This window comes from Sphaerodactylus townsendi, linkage group LG05 (genome assembly GCF_021028975.2).
Source record: "Sphaerodactylus townsendi isolate TG3544 linkage group LG05, MPM_Stown_v2.3, whole genome shotgun sequence".
Lineage (NCBI taxonomy): Eukaryota > Metazoa > Chordata > Lepidosauria > Squamata > Sphaerodactylidae > Sphaerodactylus > Sphaerodactylus townsendi.
The window spans coordinates 40,028,851-40,053,871 of record NC_059429.1 but is presented as its reverse complement, the minus strand read 5'-3'; the positions used below and the strand labels follow the sequence as shown (position 1 = coordinate 40,053,871).

The 25,021-nt window shown below is 41.1% G+C and overlaps 1 long non-coding RNA gene across 1 annotated transcript; it reads right to left on the bottom strand.

Moving 5' to 3' along the window:
• Positions 1–12,764: 12,764 nt before the first annotated feature.
• Positions 12,765–14,528, bottom strand: LOC125433756. The gene is made up of 2 exons (XR_007244660.1): positions 14,434–14,528; positions 12,765–13,031 (listed from the first exon to the last, which is right to left on the bottom strand). It is a non-coding gene; the product is annotated as an uncharacterized LOC125433756 (long non-coding RNA).
• Positions 14,529–25,021: the final 10,493 nt, after the last annotated feature.

Here is a 25,021-nt window from a genome sequence, read left to right as displayed (position 1 = left end):
CGTATTTTTATTTATTTATTTATTCGATTTGGTAAACCGCCCTACCCCCAAAGGGCTATTTAATCTCTTCTTAATTGTTATGACCCATGCAAGAGTTCTTCTACCATATGAATTATTTGAAGTGCTGATAATAATGAATTTGGTATGTTACCCCTTGTAATGGTTCTATTATTATTTAGGATATTTCCATGCTCCCCCCCAGCAAAATCCCCAAACCAACTGTCCTCTCTTCCTCTACCTTTTCCACTTGCCATGTGTTTACTGAATTTAGTGAAACAAAACTATCAAAGTACCGTACACGCATCATGGTTTCTGAGCTGATACCATGTAGTGAACTGAGCAGAGTGAATTGAGCAGAGTCATTTTAACTCACTATCAACACTCAATACATGTTCTAAACAGTGATATTAGAGAGAAGACCAGTGTAGCATTTCAACAGTGTTCAGAGGTGGTCTTTTAGTATGCTGTGATGTCAGTCCCTCAAATTATCTGAAACATTTTAATGTAAGGAAGCTGGACACTGGTTCGACCAACAGCCCTGTCCAAAATGTGGTGATAAACCTTTCAAATAAGCTCCATTACACTTGCCCACCCTTAATACCTTTGCAACTTACCTTTATGAAACAGCATATTTATCCTAAAGATGCTCTGGGACATCTTTAGCTTCATTATCAAATCAATTTATGCAGTGAGTTACTATGACAATACTTTGGCATTTTATTATGATCTATGTGAGTTAATCTCCCTTTAGATAATGTTCTACAGAACGAGAGAAAAAAGAGAAATGTTTTCAGAAATATAAAGTTATCTCACAGTATTTGTACTTTATTATCTATGCAAAGGCAACTTTATATTGAAAGTAGCCATAGAAGAGGTCAGATTTCCATGGTAGTTGAATACATAATTGTTTTCAAGAACTGGGAAATTTTAATGACTCTTGGATGCTCATAAATTCAAATCCAGGGATCCCCTTGTCATGACTACATTTTCAAACTGTATTGTCATTAATTGCTTGCAAGGTCCATTCATATGAAAACTGGAACCTGAACAGGAAAGGAAGAGCACAAAATAAATTTGGCCACATACATAATTATTCTAAATGTGAATAAGCTTTCCTGTAACTGGATTTAATACGTGCAATGCTAGTGACTGACAAAACAAATAGAAATTGAGGAAATCTGCCGTTTTTTAAAAAAATGGCACGCTTCCACCTAAATATGAATGCTTACAAGCCCTCTAAAGCTTCCCAATGAAATATGAGCTAAACTGGAATACAATTGAGATTTTTTTAGAGGAATAGAAATAAAGATTAGAAAAAAATTACATCCCTATTCAGAACCCTGGGGTGGTGTCATCATTACACTGCCTTGCCACCTATAGAGGGATTTTTGATGGTGTGTGGAGGCAAAAAACAAAAAAACTCTCCCTGCCACCGAAAAGTTTTCCATTGGTGGAAGCTGACTAACATCAGCTCCATCCCCGGCCATACCACCAGAATGCCTCCACTACACTGGCAGAGTCAGCGGCAGCGCAGAATAGCTGACACAGTGCTCTGTGCTGCAACAGGGCATCTCAGAAGGTCGTGGCAACCATCCACCGATGAATTTGCTACTATACCAGGGTAAATGCCCTGGAGAGGGCTTTCTGCCAATGTAGGGCCCTGCTGCCTCCTCGACTCTTTTCAGCCCCACTCTGGATTGGGACGTAAGTGTACCAAAATGTATAGGTAACTTCTAGGCTCTTCTGCTATTATGAAGTCATATTAGAATATTACAACATGGACTTTATTTTATTTTTACTCCTAATAATCATGATGGGGGCATGCTAGCAGTATGATTATTTGTGGCTAGGGTTTTACTAGACAGCTTCTTTTCAGGTCAGTTCCAACTGTAAAATATAACCACTTATTCATAAATGATGTTGGTTAATAGTGTAAATGTACATATACACCAGCATTTTCTTTCTCCCCAAATATTCCGGTAAACAGTGGTCCAAGAAAAATCAATTACATATGCTTCCTTTTCTTTCATTTGTGCTATACTGTATTGATTAATTTGTTTCATTTTATTTATGATGCTATTTATATTATTTCATGTTCATGCCTTCTGCTGTAAACTACTTTGTGACCCCAATAGTTTTTTTTTTAAAAGGTTATAAGTGCTGCAAATAAATTTATGTGTTCTATTTCACCATATGGTGATCATATGCCAGACTTGAAATGTTGGCAACACACACAAAGAAAAAAACCTAACAGAAACTAGAGGACAATTAGAGGAGTTTGGCTATGATAGATTCATTTCGACTGGAGTTCGACTATGATAGATTTGTAATTACAGGAGATCTTTAAGTCCCAACTGGAAGCTGGCAACTGTACTAACAGATTCTTGGCTTGTTTTGTGTTGGTTTTAATACGGCTAATTTTTATGTTTGATGTTTTATGTTATAGGTATATTGTTTGTACTTTAGTAGCCACCTTTGAGCAGGTCTTTGCAGAGGAAACATAATTTTCTAATAAATTAAATAAAATTTGCATAGAAGTGCACACAGACTTCTCACAGATTCTGTTCTTAAAAAGCTACATTGTTATCATACTACCAGTGCAGTAAGGTCAGTGATGTAGTTCCCTTTTGAAAATCTGTAGAGGTAGAAGGACAAACAAGGAAATGGTTTCACCACTAACCGACAATTTGGTGTCATTGCTGTCTCAGTTTTTATGTAACAAAAATTATTTCCTAGATGTGTTAAGTATTAGTTGCTTTCTGAATCAGGAAACTGCAAGAATCTCTACACTTCCCTTGCCTTTTCTCTGATCTGAATATGTGATTTGCAAGTGATGACATGTAGGTTCTTTTTGTTAAATAGGACCACCCCTTTTCATTCGAGTGCCAGGTAATGAAGGAGAAATTGTTAATAGGTACTTCCTGCCCTTGTTCCCTACAACAGTCCTCAGCCCCTGGACTTCATTAGGCATGCTACCAGGGACCAGGCAGAAGTATTTGGTGAATCAGTCAAGTAACACTCCCTGGACCATTTCAGATTGGGAGAATAGCAAAGAGAAGAATATTGAAACCCCTTCTCCATATGTAACATGGACTGATCTAAATATCTCCCACTGACTAGCTGGTTGGGAGCAGAGGCAGAGCTACCAGGGGACAGAGGGGAGTGCGTGTTGCACTGGGCGCATGCCAGGGGGGGAATTGCACCCCCGCAGTGCCCCCCCCCCATTTACCTTAGTGAAACAGTGCAGGTTGGAGAAGTGGCCTGTTCCTTTCAGCCTCAGGGTCTCATGGGAAGTACAGTACTTCCCACCAGGCCATTTTCAGTCTGAAGGGAACAGGCCACTTTTCTAGGTTGAACTAAGGTAAGGGGGGCAGGGGGCAGGACACCGCGGGGGGGGGGGAACAGAGTGCGAACTGGGCGTACTCTGGCCCAGCTATGCCTCTGGTTGGGAGAGAGCCTTCAGAGTCAGAAGTCACTTCTAAATAGACAAAGCAGTGGCTGGCTTCCTCTCTCTCTCTGTGTGTGTGTTTGTGTGTGTGTGTGTGTGAGAGAGAGAGAGAGAGAGAATAGTGCTGTCAAGTCACAGCTGATTTATGGTGACTCCATTCGCTATTGCCTTCATCTGCAGTCTTTTATGGCAGTCTCCATTCCAAGTATTGACCCTACTTAATTTCTGAAATCTGACATCACGTAACACTACTGCCTTTCCTCATTCAGAGAGGAGCATGTGGGATTTGGTATGATTCCAGGGAATCTAGAGAAATTTATATGGATGAAGAAGTTCTTTAACAGATTGCATGACAGGGTTTAGAACTAAAAAAGAAGTCTCGTATGTTCTCACTTTCTCTCCATAGTTAAAAAAGGTTTTTTTGCTGTCTTTCCTCTGATAGTAGTAATTATTTAGTTAATAAATAATTAATTCCACTTAAGTATCATTAAGCAATGGTGTATTACTTGACTTCTCTGGAAGTGATTGATATTACTAATGCCAAAAACTTGCAGACACTTTCTGGTATCTATGCAGTGACGCACATACATCCTGAAGTGTCTCATATAATTTGTGATATATGAAGCACTGAGTAAAGTTTTTTGTTACCAGACACTTACTTAGGCGTGATCTTGTTAGTTGGTCTGCATATTGGTAATGTAGTAACTTCATCGCTTTTGTTTCACTGATTTTGAGGTCTTATCATACTGTTCCATCAGTTACCCCTCCCACACTCTAGTTGGCATAGATGCCAAGATTTACCAATGGATAACAAGAAATATTTTTTGTACTGCAAAACAAATTCCAATTCACTTTGAACTGATTATTTACAAAAGATAAATATTCCTAGAAAATGTATTGTTTGGGGGCATTGGCAATAATAAATTCTTTTCAAAAATAGACAACTGTATATTTAAACTATACATTTTCTCAAATGTAATCCTTCTTAACTTTCTGCAGCCTCAACATAAATATAATTTGAATAATGTTTTAAAAATAAAAAACCAAAATAAAAAATACTCTGGATAATCAGGGTTAGTTCAGATAATCAGGGTTAGTTCATGTCCATAATTCCCTGGTTTCCAGTTTTTCAATTTTTTTAGATCAACATCTACTAGAGAATTCTTGCACATCTGCTGCAGAAACGTAGCATGTTCTAGGTCTCTCTGATGAATTGTGTTTCCTCATTCTTAGTAGACCACTCATTCTTTGGAAGTATGAGGAGTACTGGCTCAATCTCAGAACACGTAGGGCACCCAGCTGGAGACTGGCAGAGGCAGGGACATGAGGAAGGTACCATAACATTGGCAGCATTAAATCATTTCCTGGTTGAACCTGGAAGTGGCACCATACTATTCTAAGATTCAGTGGAAACTCTGTGGCTTTATTATTTTCTGCTGAATCCTTGAACATCATGGCATCACTTATGGGTGTGCCTCAGATATGTGTAAGTATTAAATATGATGTTAACCAGTGCAGAAAATAGCAGCATATAATTAGAAATACAGTTCAATGACAGCAAAATAATAAATACGGCAGCAAATAATAAATTCTGCACACAGTAGTAATTTCACAGTCCCATTCTCTTTATTAAAGCATCTTCAACAATTCAATTATAATATAGCCCTATTACCTTTATATAAATGCACTCTTGAACAATAATTATGCATATCTTCTTTCCCTAAACTCTTCACACCCTAAACCAGTGGTGGGATTCAAATAATTTAACAACTGGTTGTTTAAAAGCACCATTTTAACAACAGGTTCTGCCGAAGTGGTGCACCATTGCCCTAAACCATGTAAGTAGGCTATTTATTCTTGGAGTTGCAAATAGTTCAAAGAAGTTCATTACCTCACTTCTTATAGCTGGGACTTCCTCCATTGACCCCTCAAGATGTGACCACAATAGAGTTCCTGGGTAAAGGATTAGTCCTTCACAAGTTAAGCAAAAATGGCTAACAGCAACTAACTCTTCTTTCCTTATGGTCAGGGAAATACCTTATTTGAAGGAATATGCCTAGCACATGTATTTAGCAGGGCTACTTTTACACTCTATGAAAAATAATCAGCTCATCACTAGCATAGGCGGTTTCTGCACGGGCTGAAAGCAACAGCTTCAGCCCGGTAAAACACCGTTTTGGCGGGGACCCTTTGCACAGGCGCCGCTGCCAAATCGATGCAGCAGCGCTCTGTGCCCGCCAAAACGGTGTATTCAAAACTCACTTGGGGAGCGAGTTTTCCTGCAAACGCCGGCTTCCATCCGCTGCCATGCGAACGGCAGCGGGTGGAAGCCGCCGTTCCCCCCCCCCAGCCCCAAACGCCTCGTTACCTTCTGCTGGCAGCCGCATCGCTCTGAGAAGGGAAGGGGACACGCCCCCTGGTCTCCGGTGCTTCAGCCATCGCTGTGGCCATGGGGGCGTGTCCCCTTCCCTCCTCAGAGCGACAATAGAGTGACACGGCTACTAGCAGAAGATAATGAGGCGTTTGGGGCCAGGGAGGGGAATACGCGGCTATGCGGAGCTTGCTTCCACAGCTGTGCATCCCATGGGGCCGTTTGTGCGTAATGGCCCCATAGCCTGCATCGGCATGATTAATCTTCAACTGACTGTTGTCGACAAGTTTTTAAAGGAACTACCAAAACTGATTGTAACTTGAAAGGATTGTATGTTGAAAGGATTAAACATAATTTGCTTACCAATGCCAACTAAGCCAACAACATCTATGACTTCATTGTTTTCGGTATCATTCAGGCGTGGTTGGAATAGTTATGAAATAATTATAAACGCTCCGAACTGATAGGTTAAGACTTGAACATTAACACTTCAATGGCTAGCTACATCTCTGCATTCCCATAAATCACCAGACACTTGAACCATTTAAAAATGAATAGGATATTTTTTCAAAAGTTTTATACAACAAGCCATTTTAACACATTCATTTAAAGTATACTGTTAGCAATTATTTTGTACTTGATATGCGTAATGTATAATGTGATTTTTGTAAACACACAACATTAGGACTGCCAACTTGCCTGAAGAAAAATGTATTGAACCGTTACAAGAATGGCAGTGGAAATGGATGGGTGAAACTCTTTTTGGAATGAAAGCAAATAGCATCTTATTAATCCTCTTAATAACAGGACATTTTTCTCCCTGTCAATTGGTAACCTTACATGACATATATGTGTCATTTACCTACTAATATGGTAAATGCTCCTTCTATGGAATTTAAATAATCTCACACTTCATTTTATCAAGATAAAATAGCCTCTGTAATGGGAACAGGTATCTACACCATAGTAGCTACCTCAAGCTATTGGTTCAGCAGTCCAAACTGGGAGACTTGGGATGTATGCAGTGCCGTAGCACCAACAGGGCGGTGTGGTCATGACCAGGCCGTGGAGGGGGCATTCTGGGGTGGGGCAGAGGCAGGTGGTGCCGCAGCAGGGGCACAGGGCTCATGCGTGCCCCAGGGGCAGTTTTCCCCTGCTCCGCCCCTGGATGTATGTTATCTCAAATGTGTGCTTAAAGATAAATAGAACCTGTCCCTCTGACTGAGCTCCTATAGGTTAGTGCCGTGATGTGCAATTATGGATCTAAGCAATATGGACTTGTATGGAAAGAACTGACAGCACCCCTGCCCTGTTTTTAATACTCAATCTGCCTGTGTTATAAAAAAGAAGAAGAAGAAGAAGAAGAAAAAGAAAAAGAAGAAGAAAAAGAAGAAGAAAAAGAAGAAGAAGAAGAAAAAGAAGAAGAAGAAGAAGAGGAGGAGGAGGAGGAGGAGTTTGGATTTATATCCCCCCTTTCTCTCCTGCAGGAGACTCAAAGGGGCTTACAATCTCTTTGCCCTTCCCCCCTCACAACAAACACCCTGTGAGGTAGGTGGGGCTGAGAGAGCTCCGAGAAGCTGTGACTAGCCCAAGGTCACCCAGCTGGCATGTGTGGGAGTGTACAGGCTAATCTGAATTCCCCAGATAAGCCTCCATAGCTCAAGTGGCAGAGCGGAGAATCAAACCCGGTTCCTCCAGATTAGATACACGAGCTCTAAACCTCCTACGCCACTGCTGTAAAAAAGTCCCAGAGAGCTACGTGTGCTGGATCATATGCTTTATGCCACAGATCACAGGATCAGTTTTAAAGTTTTAGTTACAGGAGAGTTTGTGAATATCTATACTATGTTGCTGTTTTAGTGCAACACAGGCAAAAGTATTCTGAAATCAATCAGATACAGATTATTAGCTTATGAACATTCCTCAACACCTTTTCAGAAAACGTGGTCATTATACTGAGTCCAATTGATACACTACAGATGACCGTGCACCTTTCTCATGTGGGTTTATTTTTTAACTTTTTGACTTTTTTTCAGGCAGTATAAAAATAACAGGAATAGTCCCTTGTTATAATTCAGGATACTTAAAAAGAGCAGGAAAGATGAAATGCTGAATAATGTCTGGCACAAAAGTGTTAAAAGGTTTGCTAGCAGTCAAGTTTGACAACCATTGCATTCATGGAACATACAGTATTCTTTTTAAGCATGTGATAAAATTGTAACAAAGGATAGAAAGGTGTACATTACTAATGAAAAAAGTAGTGTGCAGTTTTTCTGGTATCATATAGCATTTTTAAACTTAGCCAATATAGGCCAAAAAGGGATTAAAAAAAAGAAAGAAAATCATTAGTGTGAAGAGGGCTTAAAAATGCCTTGAGATTTACCTTCATTCTTCTTTCCACATAAAAAACACTTATAGTGTAATCCTAAACAGAATCAGAAAGGTGTAGTCAGTCGCACTCTGTGGGTTAAGAAGAGAGTAGCTCTTGTAGGATTGCATTTGTTGGTCTACAGCATTTCTGCTTGAAAAGTAGGATTTTTTTTAAAAAAATGGCAGTTCTAGACTATGTCACGATAATAGTATAGAATATTGCTATTTCAACAGGAGGGGGGATACAAACAGAGAAGGGACTACAATGTAGGAAAAGTAGGAGCAATGGTGCAGCTAGATAATGCAAGAAGCAGAGAGGAACGGCAACCCACATTGTCACTAGTGACAACACTGCACATGTCATGAAATGCTCCTCTGCAGAAGGTGGGACATTATTAAGACACTAAGCCAATCTGCACCTGCAAGGATTATGACACAATCCCATTTGAAGCCAAAAATATCTGCACAAATGAGCACACTGACAAGTGCAGTGCAAAATGCACAGAAGTCTAATAGACTGGGTACAATATTAATAGCACAAGTGAACAACATCTGCTCCAGAGGAAAACAGCCAGTGTGAAAGCAACCTTAAGTTCTCTTAGGTCGTTTCCACATGGTCAAAATAGCGTGGGTTGAGCAAGAAAAATATCCCTGTGCAGCCAAGAATTCCGCACAGTTCCTGATCCTAAAGGGAGTTTGCCCCATGATATTTCCCTCATCCCAGCATATTCAAAAATCGCAAAATTGGAGGTTCTTTTAAAAAATCCCAGAGTGAACCTGCTACAGCCTGTTACCATGTGAAAAACAAATGGAAGCAGGACTGGTTTATTTTTCCCACCCAGCCAACTTATCTCCCCGCCTGACATTCATTCAAGCTACCATTCAAAAACAAAAACCAATCAGAATGCGGGACACTGGGCATGCTCAGATATGCTTCCGAAGAAAATACAGAAGTTCCAGGTTCATGCAAAACAAGCTGGAGTATTTTCTTCCAATCTTCACTGGATTCCTACAAAAAACAGGCAGCCATGTGGACAGACACCCCGGGATAAAATAGACCCAGGTTAAAAAAACCAGTGGTACACAGGTATAATTTTGCCATGTGGAAATGACCTTACAATTATTGATCACCACATTCACTTCAACAAAAAGAGCTATACTGAAACTGGGAGGACATCATCATCGTCTCTTGAACTTTTGCAGTGTTCTCCAAACTTTGTCTTCCTGGAGTCTTAATAGACACTTCAGATTTCTGAAACATTCCTGCCATTCTAATTAAGCCCTTGTTGGTGTTGAAACTTGTGAATCATACAAACTGTATTAGCTTTTACCCTAAGGAATTTGAAGGTTGGGTCTAAAGAAGATTTTCAGAAAACACACAAACTTAATGATGTTTACTCAGTGTTTGGAAAGAACTCCTGAAACTTGAATTCTTGAAACTTACATGCTTCATTTTGTTGACATAAGCCATGAACTTAGTTTATTGAATGATATCATTTAGGAAAAGTATATTTGCAATCTGATCCAGTTCAAGTTTACTTGAAGTAAATTGCATTCAATTGAACTTTCAAATATTAGGATTGCACGTTTGGGTGGATTGATATTTTTTTCAGTTAAAGGTACAATGATGGGATATCATTGTTAATGGCTGATGTACTCCTTCCATGGCCGAATCTAAGCAAACAGGTTTGCAATTCTCCTGCTTGTTGTGCAGAGCTCAGGAGATGACTTATTTCTCCTGCCCCATCACACAGTTTTCACTTTCCGTTTCTTTCTTCTTCGCACCCACCATTTTCTGCTGGTTAACTCCTCCATGCTGCCGGCCATTTGCTAAGAGCCAGAATGTTTGCTCTGCAGACATCGCTGGTGGCTGCCTTCTAGGCTTATGAAGTACATGATTCAGTGTTTCCTGCCAATTCCAGCAATATATAGTCTTATTTGAAGACATGAGCACATGATATGGGAATTGCATCCCAGGGCAACTTTAGCAAATGCCGAGCGGAACGGAGGAGTCAAGTGGCAGAAAATGGCGGGTGTGAGGAAGAGAGAAACCAAAAGTGGGCAGGGGGGAAAGCCTATTGTCGTCTCTGATGCTTTTTTTTTGTCCTTGCTGTCCAGACAAAAAATGAGATGGGTTTTTTAAAGTTGTCCCCAGGACATCTTATTTTGGTTGTGCAGAAAAAGCCAATGACGGTATCAGCTCTATGAAAATGTATTATATTTTCCCAGCTTCTGTACATCCTCCTTGCAACAAATGTATTTTTGCAAAGTTTTGTGCAAGAAATTAAACTTGGAATTCAAGATCCACAAGATGTACCAGACCACGGACACACAGCCCGGAAAATGCACAACAACCAATTGGAATTCAAGGTTTTTATGTGGATAGATGTTCAGTAGAAGGAAAGGAATCAAATGAAGCCAGGAGAGGGGAAATACTAGACAGAAGTACCTTCTGAGCTTCTGGAACTGATCCAAATTCTTTGACTTTACTGAGTTGTGACTGAGTTGTGATTAAAACATCAAGAAGCATTTGACATTTTGATCCTGAATGCAGGGTAATAAATACTTGGTGTCAAAACAAAACTGTAGCTTGTTCCTCCTAGCCCCTTTCACTAGCTACTGTAGTGCCAAATTCCAAAGCTTTATACAGCTCTGGTTTATGTTAAAAGAACCCGGACATGATGCCTGAAGGTGCATCAACATTGACAGCTGATAATACAGTATCATTTTTGATTGATTACAAACTGCATTTTCCAACTATTTTCAACTTCAAGTGATTGCTTAAGGAGAATCACTCATATTTAGAAGATTTCGAAGGAACAACATAAACTTTTGACCTTTTTTTACCAAAAAGCTACATTCAGGTGATCCCCTCATTGAAAATCTCCTGAGCAATGTGCCTTATGGCCCACTCTTCAATGGTTTAGAAGGTGTGAAATACAGGGACAGCTGGGCTTAGTGGATAGTTTGAATCTCCCAAATAGATAAATTTCTCTTTTAAAAATCCTTTTCTTTAGGTGAACTCTCAAAGAGTTCAGAATCGACCCAACCTCCCTACATAGGAAGACAACTGAGAACTATGGCCCCAGCTCCTAAGCAAATCCTTTTGCTTTGCATTACAATCTCTTGAGGGAAGTCCTGTCCTATGGAGAATGACCTACCCAGAAAGTTCACAAAACAGTCTATCTAGGACCAAGCAAATATATCAGTCAACACTAATGCTACAATAAATCTGTACCTCAACACTCCTTTTGTTTTTACATTGCAAATCATACCGTCTGAACCAAATATTGCTTTTCAAGATACAAATTACTGCACATTATAGGACTTGGGAAATGTGCAGGATCTGGATAATGAAGAAGCAACTTCCTTTCTTGTTTTTTAAAAAAACGAACACCATTGTTCTGCACCCTCCTGAAACCCTCAAAAGCTCCAAGGAAATTTGAGAGTGAAAGTTCTGGCCTTTCTCCTTGGACAGGAGTCATAAATGTGAACCAAGGATATTTGTTCAGTTAAGCATATACCTGGAAATTCTATTTTATTTTTCTCTGATGTACCTTTCTCCTTGTACCTCTGTGTGCTTAACAGCCCCTCTTGATGAACTGAAATATGATCTGAGACAACAACCTTCAGCAGACTCCTCCAGCCAAGTGCAATGAAACCGCTAACATACCCAAAACCTGCATGTTGAGAAAAGTCTTGTTCCACAGTGTCAGGAAAGGCCTGATTATGTATTTATTTGATTGCATCACTGTTCCTATGGATCTACTCTCTTCAGGGAGAGCAAGTACTTATCCACAAGTCTGAATTAATATAAAGAATTGGACATACTGGCAGATACTATCAAAATAGAGTCAGTATAACAATTCTGGAGTATGCATTATGTAACATATAATGTCTGATGTTCTATTCTTTGTTTCCAGTTGCTATAATCCTAGTCCACCTATATTATCAGATGTCACATCAGATTGATTTATGTTGTCTTGAGTCTGTCTTGAGTCTTACTGAGAAAGGTAAGCTATAAACTAAGTAAACAAATAAAATGGTATAATGTATGAGGTAAGCATTAAAGCTAGTCTAGAAGAGTATGTGCCTGATATAGACTGTTGGTATATCAGAACAAAAATATAACACTAGAATAAATTATCTAGTGCAATGAAGCACATATTCCTAGCATATAACATCCTACTGAACCATGGAAAGTACAACACCATATTTCAAATCTTGATACAGTTAAAATGTAATTGGATAAGAACAGGTTTCTTAAACTGGAACTATAATAGGTATACACGGATGTAGTTGTAATGGCTGAGTAATACTTGGTCATGACTCACAATTTCACCAGTCTGTTTTCATACCCTGAATCAATCATCTTGAGTTTCATTTATGTATTGCCTTAAAGAGTTGTGTATCTGTGTGCACACTCACGCAGTCACTGTGTGGTATGTTCTGATCAAATAAAAATTCCTTGTGTTTGAGCTCACCGTGCTACACACAAAAGCTCAAATTACTCAAGATAAATGCTAACAGTTTTTATAAGTAGCAGCAGATACAACTTCAGGCAATCTCCTTTTAATCTGTTATATACTGTTTAACTAGATGAAAAATCTTACATGGCAGGTTGTTTGTTTTCCCTTTTCAATAGACAAGACCAGGATGTCTTTGTTTCTTTTCCTGGAAAGGCTTTCAACGGCCTTTCATATATTTCCAAAGAAAGCAATGTTGTAATTCGAAGGTGTAAGATGCTTTGAAGTGCATAAGGGAATTCCTGCAATCCTGGCAGCCAAAGAAAGCCATAAAATGCACCAAGAAGTCAGACCGAAGAAATAATCATTTGCCTACCTGTCAGGGAAAACAAGATGGATTGTTGTTGTTAAACATGATTTAGGTACTGAGATGTATGTGACATGCACTCTAGGTTGATTGAAAGATTGGGATTCATCTTCTCTCATGGGGCAAGTTCCATAGATCTGAACTGAGTAGAGGTTTCCCACCAACAAGGCAGAAAAGCTAAAAGACTACTAAAACCCACTAGTCTGTTCAAATGTTGAAGGTCAGATTCTCCTGTAAGAAGCAAGGGGGTCCTGGTGTACATATGTTCCACAGACAGGAGATGTCAAAGGGAAATCTTCACAATTTAAAATATCCAGCTGTGCATTTAATAAATAAAATGAGCCAGAAACTTTTAAAAGGGAGTTGATCCTAAACAATCTAGATCACTAGAAATAAGGAGCAGTTTTACCATTGACTCTTTGCACTGGGCTGATCAAAGGTATTCTGTGTTCAAGAAGGTATAGAGAAAAAAGATAATTGAAACAAGAATATTGTGTGAGCTGGGACAAGAGGATGAATCTAGTCTGCAGGGCTGTTGACTGTTGCCCTTCAACCCTGCTGGTAGCCAGAGTGCCAGGGGACAACTCTATGTGCCACTTGTGGCCAGGAAGGCAAACCTATGTGCTGCCTGATGCAGCACAAAACCAAATATTCAGAAAAGGCACTCTTACTGTGCCACTTCAAATACAGGGGGATATATGTGTAATGTTCCCATTTTTTAAAACCATCCTAATACACAATTGACTAAGAAATGGAACATGAGTCGACAACTCACTTCCAACCAGTAGGGGTGCCAGACTCACGTCCAACTAGGGAAGAGAGTCTGACACGCAAATTGGTGCCCGCCTGCTTTCCTCCCAAACCCAGGAACAAACCAGACATAGCAGGGCAAAGTCAACAAGCTGCCATCCCCATTAGACTGGCAAAAACCCACCTGAATCCTCCGGCCCTCTCCCACAACCCCAGAACAAGTGCTCATCCTCCCCAAAAGCTTTAATTTATTTTTTGTTACAATCTTAGGAACAATTTATGACTGAATAAATTAAATAAAAACAATAGGTTAGGGTTAAGGCAAGAGCAAAGTCTTGGGCCAGCCCTAGTGTTACGTTGAGTTCTAGGGCGCAGTTCGTAAATAAGCCAATGATCGGTTTCGGGTTTTTATAACAATTTTGGCAACAATTTTGACTGAATTTTTTTTAAAAAAATGGTAAGTTAGGGTTAGGGTTCAGGCAAGAGCAGGGGCTCAGGCTTGCCGTAGAGTTATGTTGAGTTCTAGGGAGGAAGTCGGTGAACAGGTCAATGGCAAATTTCTGGTTTCAGGATTTTGCCTTAACCCTTGCCCTTTCTTAAACATGCACTCCTCCCTCCCCCAAAGAAAAAGCAGACAAAAATTACAACAAATAATACTTACTTACAGAGTCCTCAATGCTTGCCATCGGCAATTGCTCCCAAGGTGTAGCCTTCATCCTGTGAGGTGAGCCAGTGCGTTGTCAAACTTTCTTCTCTTCAGCAGCATTAAAATGTGTAAAAGAATAAAAATGTGCTCTCTTGTTTATTCAGACTTTACCTTGCCAACCTCCACGTGGGCCTGGAGGTCACTTTGCCATTTAGATACATTTAATCTCCTATTTTGAGACCATAAAATGATTATTTGAGTGATTATCTCCACAGAAAACATTAAAAAGTGCTTTTATGTGCATACAGAACTTGCCTTGCCAACTTCCAGGTGTAGCCTGGAAATCACTTTGTCATTTAGATACATTTAACATCCCCTTCTGAGCCCATAAAAAGAATATTTGAGTGTGTATCTCCACCGAAAGCCTTACAATGTTCTATTATGTGTGTAAATAAGACACAAAACGTCAAAACTTCGTTGATGCAAGTTTCGATGCTACAACCGAGAAAGCCTTTTCTTGAGTCTCGACCCATTTAGACTTAGATGGTGGGGCAACCATCTGAGGTCTGCCGTCTAATAATTAATGTTGAGAATTAGAGGCTAGAAGGTGACTTAGCAAAGGGCAGGCAAAAGTGGGGTTTTTCCACAACTGTATATCAGGATTCTTCTTTAAGAGATTAGACCAGGGGCGGAGTGAGGGGAAACTGCGCCCAGGGCACACGTGCACCATGCGCCCCTGCTGCCACGCCACCAGCCCAAAACATCCCCACCCCAAAACATCCCCTCCACGGCCCAGCCACGCCCATACCGCGACGCCGCCTGGGTCATCGCACCCTCTGTCCCATTGGCGCTACGCCACTGGATTAGACCCAGAAATAACGAGGACACTATAACTAAAGAAAAAGCAATTTTTAATTAAAAAGAACAAGATATTACAAACAAACAAGAGTGTTGCAAGCATACAGACCCTAAGAAAATAAACAGTGGAGTGAGATGCAGAGAGGTAATTGTTTTGGGTGATATATTACCTGCCCAGAAAACCAAGGAGCAGAGAGCAATGCATGACCAGCAGATATTCAAGAAGAAGAATGATGTCAGGTGCATGAATTGAGCCAACACACATGTGGATGCGATTTACTTTCTAACGTATAGGGTGAAATGTCTCCTGAGGCGACGCTGATGAGTGTGCCTCATGAGAACAACGTATTGATGAACTTTGCAGAGTGTGATGGTCCCAGAAACTTCTGTATGGTAGTGTTTGGCAGAGGCGTACTGGCAGAAAATGGTGCCCCAGGCAAGACCTGATTTCTCTGTCCTCCCCACGGCCTTCCTGTCAGGCATGGGGGCCATCCTCAGGGAGCCATCTTGTTTCCAGATCTGTTTTGGCCCACTTTTTACTTTTTTAAACTTATTTTTCACTGGTGCAGCCCACATTTGGGACATGCTTGCCTGGACCCAGTCTACCATGGCTTCAGCCACCATTGCACAATCCATGGCTGTCTTCAAGCACCCTGCCAGGCGCGGCCAGTCTGCTGATGCTGGCCTCACCCTCGCTCTTTAGGAGGGCGCAAGGGAGCTGCTCGTGCCATCTGGGGCTGCCCCCAGCTTCTGGTGGGCCCGGCAGCATAGCTCCACTTTCTCGCTGCTGCTGGCCTCTCTGGGGAAGTGCCCTGGGCTGTGGCCATCTGGCCACATTCTCCTGGGCCATGGCAAGCTCAAGGGGAGGCGCCCAAGCCATTGCCAGCCCCCACAGCTGCAATGCAGCTGCTGGCCCCGCCTGGCCCTGCTGGCCCCTCAACAAGACTGGCCCAGCTGCGGACAGTGGGTGACACCAGGCCCACGTCGAGGGGCCTGCCTTTCTACCCTCATCAGGCTCACTAATAACAAAATCCCATCCTAAAAACCCCTAAAAAATGAAAAACGCATCATTAAAACAATATACATACAATATACATACAAAAATAGAAAAACAGAAATTAAAACATAGGTCATTAAGGAGGGATAGCTGAGAGATAGCCAGACCCTCCCTCCTCCCCAAATCACTTCACCTGCTGGCAGAAGACACTGTAATTTCCAGCAATACGCCTTTCCTGTTGCAGGCCCCTAATCAGCTCCAGTGTCATTCTTGGAGTCCCCTGTGACCCAGTAGAAGCATTTGCGGGAGAACAGTAGGCTGCAGCGGGGGAGGCATGAAAATTCTGGTCCATTAATGGAAAAACCTCACGTTAGCATAAATTTTTAGTCTGGATCCAACCTCATGGTTGGAGCGAGGCTGAATGTCACATACTAATGTGATTCACTGGCTGAACATTTCTAAACCTTTAAAGGATTGTGCCTTTTCGTTCACCAAGATTATATTTGCTCTTATCCAAAGAGCTTAACATTTGTTTACTCAATTACTTCATTAATAGCCTAACTTTGTCATTGATACTTAAAGCAGACTGCACAAAACATCAAATGAGCAATCTAGTAGGACTATCTTCCGATTCTCTGAAGATGCCAGCCAAAGAAGCAGGCAAAATGTCAGGAGAAAACGCTTCTGGAACACAGCCATACAACCCGGAAAGCCCACAACACCATAGTAGGACTAGGATTACAGAATCAGCGAACAAAGAAAACAAAAAACTGTCTATAAGCAGATTACAGAAGTAGAAGATGATAGGTACAATAAACATTGCAGTAGTCTACAATCCTAATCCTTTATAAAAGCACTATTCTGAATTGTTCTGATCTGTTTATGAAAATGCCCTCCTGAACATTTCGGTTTTGTGAAATGTTTAGAATGGACAAAGCATTATAAATTACAAATGCTGTCAATTCTGTGCAATACTTTCCAGTAACTGAAATTCTAGGTCTTTAAATACTAATGATATTTAAAATTATATTGATTAGTTTTAGGTTTTAGACTGAAGGCACTTACTAGCTGTACAGAAGTTACTACAGTTAGGGTTTGGCAACAAATATTTTAATTGGGCCACTTTTACTCCAAGTATAATCTAGTCATTTTGTCGTGTTAATGTAATCTGCAGATACATTTCCAAATATATGGGAATTTTCAAACTGTGGATATTTAAAAGTTTACTTCTTTCCAAATATTTTATTTTGCAAACTGGAAATATAACATTTGGTCAAAAGTTAAAAACTGAAGGAATTGTTTTTTATTGGAAAACAAAGACAGGGTTGTTCCAGAAAAGGACAATATTATAAACTATTAATTGCGCTTGGGACCGTTCGCTAAAATATTTTTTCCTGTGTAACATAATGCCTGCTCTCATGCTGGGGTTTTTTACTAGTTGAACCCCTTTATATGTGCATATTCTTTATCCTTGGATAGTCCTTTACAACTTTAGATAGTCCTTTACAAAAGAATATACCAAGTAGAAACTGTACTGGTATTTTTATTATGTGTGGTGTTATATATCACACATGATCTTTATCTGAAAGAATGTTCTTAAATAAACTGACACAGGGATGAAAGAAATACTGTAGTTTACATAGGAATGGGGCTATTTTTCTTTAACTCTTTCCAGGAAAGACTGTTTTTGGTATCAAAGTTCTATCTTGGCCACATACAGATCATTTGATTTATATTTAAAGATACAGTGGCAAAGGGAAATGGGATTTGCTATTCCAAATCCTATGTAAAAATGAACTAAGCTTGAGAACACCAAAGGAATGTCACCATCAGCAAAAGTCTCTCTACAATCTGGCAAGAGAATCATTCCCAGCTAAATAATCACTCCCTGATAGAGAAAGAATGGCTGAACAAACATGGTTTTAAAAAAATCAGCAAGGGCAGTCATGTGACAAGCATGAGCAGAAAGCAAACAGATAAAAAGGAAGGCAGTAATGAATGTGCCACTCCTTAAGTCTTTGTTCCTTGCTTTAAATTGACTGGAATATAAGAGGGAGGATTAAAAAGGTAAAACCTAAGCGAATATTAGAATTTGGTCCATTATATTTTACTGTGCAGAATAGCAAAATCCACTTTCAAACAATTGTGAAAGTGGATTGAATGTGCATTATTCTGCATGTGCGGAAGGGGCCATGGAGTAACAAAATGTATTCCACCATTGTCCCACCCTTGGTTACATTTTTAGCACCATCTGTGTATTGTTTATTAGATCATATACTTTATATTACTATGTCATATGCTGTGAGCCATTCCTAGTCTGCTTTGGCAGGAGACAGCAGGGTGTTAGATCAAATAAATAACAATAATATATTATAATAAATGTTCATGTGTAAGAGCTCACTTCATCAAAACTCTTAAGTTTGGATTAGAAGGGAAGACATCTGGTACTCCTGACAGAAAATTAGAAGCAGAATGCTTTATCAGTCTTCCTCAAATATTCACAAAAGTGTAATACAATAGGCAGGAATTAATTCATAAATAAGAAGTTGAGATAAGAGACCAGTAGGGCCTAGTCAAAATAAACAATTTATGTATTCATGTCATCTTTGTCCCTGGAAAAGATTAAAAAGATTACTGGCAGGGTAATCCTAAACAGAGTGACAGCCATCTAAATCACTTGAAGTTAATGGGCTTAGAAGGGTATAACTCTGTTTGGGACTACAATGTGCCTACATTGCTTCACTTTCAATATGTCACCACCTTATTTTATTATATTTTAACAACCTCCAAAGAGCAATAAATTTCTAACTCACAGAAACTGTGTCATTTCCTCAATGGTGCTCAAATATACACAGTTAACACACTTGCTAAATAAACAGAAACCATAGGGAAAGGCATTTTATACATTCTTTAGCTTTAAAGAAAGCATGGGTTTCAAAACTTTTTGTTAATGAAAAGATATACATAAAACTTGCTAAGTATATTGTTTGTTTGAGGGATGTGCACTAACTTCAATGTTAACTCAGCAGCGAAAACCCAGCATTTCCCAACTAGCGTATAGTTCTTCTTCGTCTGGCAGCTATTGATCTGAAAATGAGAAAATATCAGGTCCTCACATTTCATATGTGAAACTAAGTTTTAAAAGTTCAGCAGTCTCTCAAGTCTTCTCTATTCAAGAATAACAAATGAAGAAAGATCAAGAAGTTTCAAAGTAGATGAAAGAGTTTTTACTAGATGGATCTGCTTTCAAATATTAAGTGCTTTCCAGAATAGTTCACATTGCTGCATGTTATTTCCAACAAGAGTACAGTCCCAAGAGCTGCTGACAGAAAAACTCATACACACAAAACACCTTTTGTTAAGACCAACCAGTGCAACACAGCACAGTATGCTAACACAAAACATCCAGTGAAGTGGAGCAAACATATGTAAAATATAATATGCTGCTACATCACACCATAGGTAAGTTGAAATAAAAAATATTAGGGGGGAGGACAATACCCTGACTGCTGTGTTTGGTGGGTTTATCATAATGTTGAGTTTGGCCCAACTCTTGGAATTAAGCAGGCTATATGATAACACTTCAGAGATTCACAGGTAGACATGATGGCATGCAAAGGTGAACATATAACATTAAACTGTTTGTAGGAATTGGAATGAAGTACAAGAACATCACTGTGATTTACTGTGCAATTACAAGCAGAGTTACATGAATTCAGAAGGGTATAATTCTGTTTGGGAAGATAGCACTATTATAACAGACCTGACTGAATCCCTCAATGGTAACAAATTATTGGAAGGGGAAAGCTGTGAAAGAGACATTAAGTTCTTTTTTAAAAAGGTGTTGAAAAGAAAGAAAACACTGGGGAGCAACTCAAGGTTCAGAGAACACCTGTACTGGAATTAGCTATTAGCTTATTTAATGGAAGGTTAATAAACAAACAACACTGCATAGTAAATAACATCCCATGAACCGTCTGTCAAGGGAACAGGATATTTTTAACCAGGTGTATTGACAACCTTAATTTGGTGACATGGAGCTCAGTAATGGGCAACAATACACCTACAGGATGGCAGTAGATCATCCTAGAGAACCAAGTGTTACAAAAACAGGAAGAGCACAAAACTCAGTTTTCAAAAACTGGATCTGACTGGTGAAAAAGGTTTCCATGTCTGACCTGGAAAAGACTGAGAGGAGAGGCAAGAACTGCCTCACATCACTCCCAGAGAAAACCTGGACATTGCACCTCTCCACAGGGAAACCAAAGAGTTTCTCTAGAGGGATGTGACATCACTTCTGAACCAAGTGGACATTTTTATTAAAACATTTCTCCTGCTGAATGGCAGTGGGAAAAGGGAGAGGGGGGGTTGGCAACCCTTCTGGTGAATCACTTTAGTGAACTGTTTGTGAAGCTGGTCATGTATTCAGTGCTTAGAGACATTATCATGCTTGTGTTGCCAGCAGATGAATTTAAAAAAATGTTTACAGTTTTGGTTAAGGCTGTAATCCAATTCATTATTACCTGAGCACAGGGAAAAGAACACTCCCCTCCACACTGGTGTGGCCTCCTGTGGTGCAGGAACAATGGTGTGGAGGAAAACCTCTGGGTTCCAGCACTGCAGAGCCACATAGAGCCAGCATCCATGCCACTTTGCATGGTGCTGGTAGCACTGGCACCAGCACAACCTTCCCACCATTTCCAACACAGTTCCAATCCCCTCTCCCTTGGGATTGCAGCCTTAAAGATCCGGGGGATCTGGCCATTAGATCCGGGGGATCTGGCCAATTACCGCCCCGTCTCGAATCTTTTATTTCTGGGGAAGGTAATTGAGAGAGTGGTGTTGGAGCAGCTTCAGGGTTTCCTGGATGACACATCGGCCTTCAATCCCTTCCAGTCCGGTTTCCGTGCTGGGCATGGGACGGAGACTGTTCTCGTCGCCATCACAGATACGCTCCGTATGCAGCTTGATCGAGGCGGATTGGCGCTGCTGGTTTTGTTAGATCTTACCGCAGCGTTTGACGTGGTCGACCATGACCTTTTGGCCCACTGCCTGGCCGCTTCCGGGGTACGAGGCACTGTCCTTCAGTGGATTGTCTTGTTTCTCCGGGACCGGAGTCAGCAAGTGTGGTGCGGGGATCAAGCCTCCCAGAAGTGCCCGCTCTATTGCGGTGTACCCCAGGGAGAATTATTATCCCCGCTGTTATTTAACATCTATTGTGACCACTTGCTCAGCTGGTATGGAGTTTTGGGCTGATCTGTCATCAGTATGCTGATGACACTCAGCTCATTCTGTTGATGGAGAGGGGAACAGTCGCTGCCCCTGCGGCTCTACAGCATTGTCTGGAGGCGGTTGCTGGTTGGTTACAGCAGAGCAGGTTGAAACTGAATCCATCAAAGACGGAGATCCTCTGGCTTGGCCGTGAGGGGGAGGCTGGGGATTTCCAGCCACTGGTGTGGGAGGGGGTTTCATTGGCGCCGACCTCCTCCATTCGCAGTCTGGGGGTCCACCTGGATTTGTCTCTTTCAATGGAGGCCCAGGTGGCCCTTACAACCCGGACTGCGTTTTTCCATCTTTGTCAGGCCCAGCGGTTGGCCCCCTTCCTCTCCCAAACGGATCTGGCTGCTGTGATTCATGCAACGGTCACCTCCAGACTAGACTACTGTAACTCGCTCTACACGGGCCTTCCCTTGCGTTTGATCTGGAACCTAAAACTGGTCCAACATGCAGTGGCACACTTGCTCACGGGGGTGCCTTCCGAGAGCCTATTCAGCCTGTGTTGCGCCAGCTGCATTGGCTCCCAGTTGAATTCCGAATCATTTTCAAGGTGTGGGTTTTGACCTTTAAGGCGCTACGCAGCCTGGGACCCTCGTACCTTGAGGACCATATTACCCCACATGTCCCTACTCAGACTCTGCATTCAGCAGAGGCCAATTTGCTGGTGGTTCCCAGCCCCTCAATGATGCGGCTGGCCTCCACGCGGGCCAGGACCTTTACAGCTCTGGCCCTGGCCTGGTGGAACACCCTTCCTCCAGCTGTCCGGGCCCCGCAGGATCTTGGTGAATTCCGCAGGGCCTGTAAGTCTGTGTTGTTCCACCGGGCCTTTGGAGTGTCCAGCCGCTGATGTGGTGCCCCCTCTCTGCTCTGTTTTACATCAGGGTAACCATCATATTGAGGGGCCCACCATTCATCCTTTTTGGGGAAGGTTTTAAATGTGGGTTTTCTGGACGCCTCTTATTTGATTGTATTAACCGCTGTTTTATATGGAGTTTTAGTAAGTTTTACTGATTATTAACTGGATGGCGCTTATGTTATTCGTTTATTGTGCTTTTGTATGATTTGCTCCTTTATTCAGCATTGTATGAATTTTATGTTGTACACCACCCGGAGCCCTTCGGGGATGGGGCGGTATAGAAATCTAATAAATAAATAAATAAATAAAAGATGAGATCCTCCCAGCTCTGTGGCTTGAATTATGTGAAAGAGAAAAAGCAGACAAGAAGCACCTTGTAGGAGAGCATATTACTAAGCAAGAACAAACATAATGAAACAGGAAGGCAACAGAGCAGCCGTTGTTTATTCCTGGCAACAACATCACATGGGCATCCGTTCTCAATGCGATATATCTTAATTCTGTTGGGCTTGGGCTTTGTGCTATGTACATAAAAAGGATATCAACTTACCTCACCTTGCCAAAAACAAACTAATGGGAATACCACAGATATTCAAGCACTCTGGAATGTGTTCCTATTTGAAGGCAGACAAAGAACAAAGTGTTTGGAATGTTCTGCATCATTTCTTTACTATACCGTTGTCCGGTCCTGGGGTCTCTTGTCTAGCATAATGCCAACCTTCATAGAAAGGTCATGACTTTGCCACAGAATAAATGAGATTTTATTTCTCTTTTGAGAAGGACAAAAATTTGTAGGGAAAAATCAAACAACCATATTAGTTCAAGAAGAAGATTGCAGGTAGCTGTATTCCATCTGTAGAAAAATTCCAAATGCAATAGTTGGGTAATACCTTTCATTCGAACTGAACACAATATATTTTGGTTCTGGTGGGTTTTCCGGGCTGTGTGGCCGTGGTCTGGTGGATTTTGTTCCTAACGTTTCGCCTGCATTTGTGGCTGGCATCTTCATATAAAATAATATTTTATTTGAGAACCCTGAAATTCTGGACAATTCAGAAGCTTACTATGTCAGACTGCACAGGGAGGCCATTGAAATTCACAAACACCAGGACAACTTCAATAAGAAAGAAGAGACGTTAAAAATTAGCAAAGCCTGGCTCCCAGTACTTAAAACAGACTTTTCTCTGTGATACGCCTCTGAAGATGCCAGCCACAGATGCAGGCGAAACGTTAGGAACAAAATCCACCAGACCACGGCCACACAGCCCGGAAAACCCATCAGAACCAGTTGAATCCGGCCGTGAAAGCCTTCGACAAAATATATTTTAAACCATTTCCTCAACAAAATACTTCCAGTATGATTTATTTCACAGGACGTTTTTCAAAAGAGGTAACCAACCAAGTGCTCCTTGAACTTTTAAACAGAATGTATTTTTCAAACACACCCCAAGCCACAAAGTATTCAATAACATGAAAAAATGTTGATGAAAAGGACTGCTAGAAGATTAAAATACAAAGAAGTGGCTTGCTGAGGACATAGCTTTGGAGCAAACACCAAAGAACCTGTCCAGGCATGAATAGGCTGCATGAAACAGTAGGAATTAAGGAAGTGGGCTGGGGGGGTGGGTTACACATGACATTTAGCCCTGTGCCTTCATATACATGTCCAATCCTTAAGGAACTGAACTGGAAATAGCCCTAAATTGCTTGGGCCCTGCCTACCTGAAGGACCACCTGTACCTATATGTACCTGTCCAGGGACTAAGGTCACAGGGAGAGGCACTCCTGGTGGTACCTCCCCACACTGAGGTGCAGGGAGTAGGGGCAGATGGGAGGGCTTTCGACATGATTGCCCCAGGCTCTGGAATCATCTTTCCTTAAAGATTCACCATGCACCTTTCTTTTATGGGTTTAGGCACATGGTGAAGACCTTTCTCTTCACCCAGGTACTTGACTAGCCTCCCTGGAAACCCCATCTCCAGTTACTGGTGTGGGGGAGGATGGTGGGGGGAGGGGTTGAGGTTACTTTTTATGCTATTTTATTGTTTTGTTCTAATTGTAATTTATGATGTTTTCATTGTGATTTTTATTGGTTTTAACCTGTGAAAGCTGGCTAGAGACTTTGGTATGAGGCAGGGTATACATATTTATAAATAAATAAATAATAAATAAAATCCCATGCCCAAAGGGAAAAAAAATCCTTCCCAGGCATAATCCTATATCAGGGGTCTGCAACCTATGGCTCTCCAGATGTTCATGGACTACAATTCCCATCAGCCCCTGCCACCATGGCCAACATCTGGAGAGCCACAGGTTGCAAACCCCTGTCCTATATGTATTTGCTTGAATGTGAATTCTACTGAATGCAGACTTGGGGGAGGGGGGTTGGGAGAGGGTATTTTCGTTTTCAAGGACATATGGCAACTCCATGGGATTTCCAAGGCAAGAGATGAACAGAGGTTTGCCATTGCCTACCTCCATGTCATGACCTGGTATTCCTTGGAGGTCTCCAGTTCAAAAATTTGCCAGGGTTGAGGCTAAGAGTATGTGACTGTCCCAAGGCCACCCAGCAAATTTCCACGGCTTCAAACCTGGGTTTCCCAGATTCTAGTCCA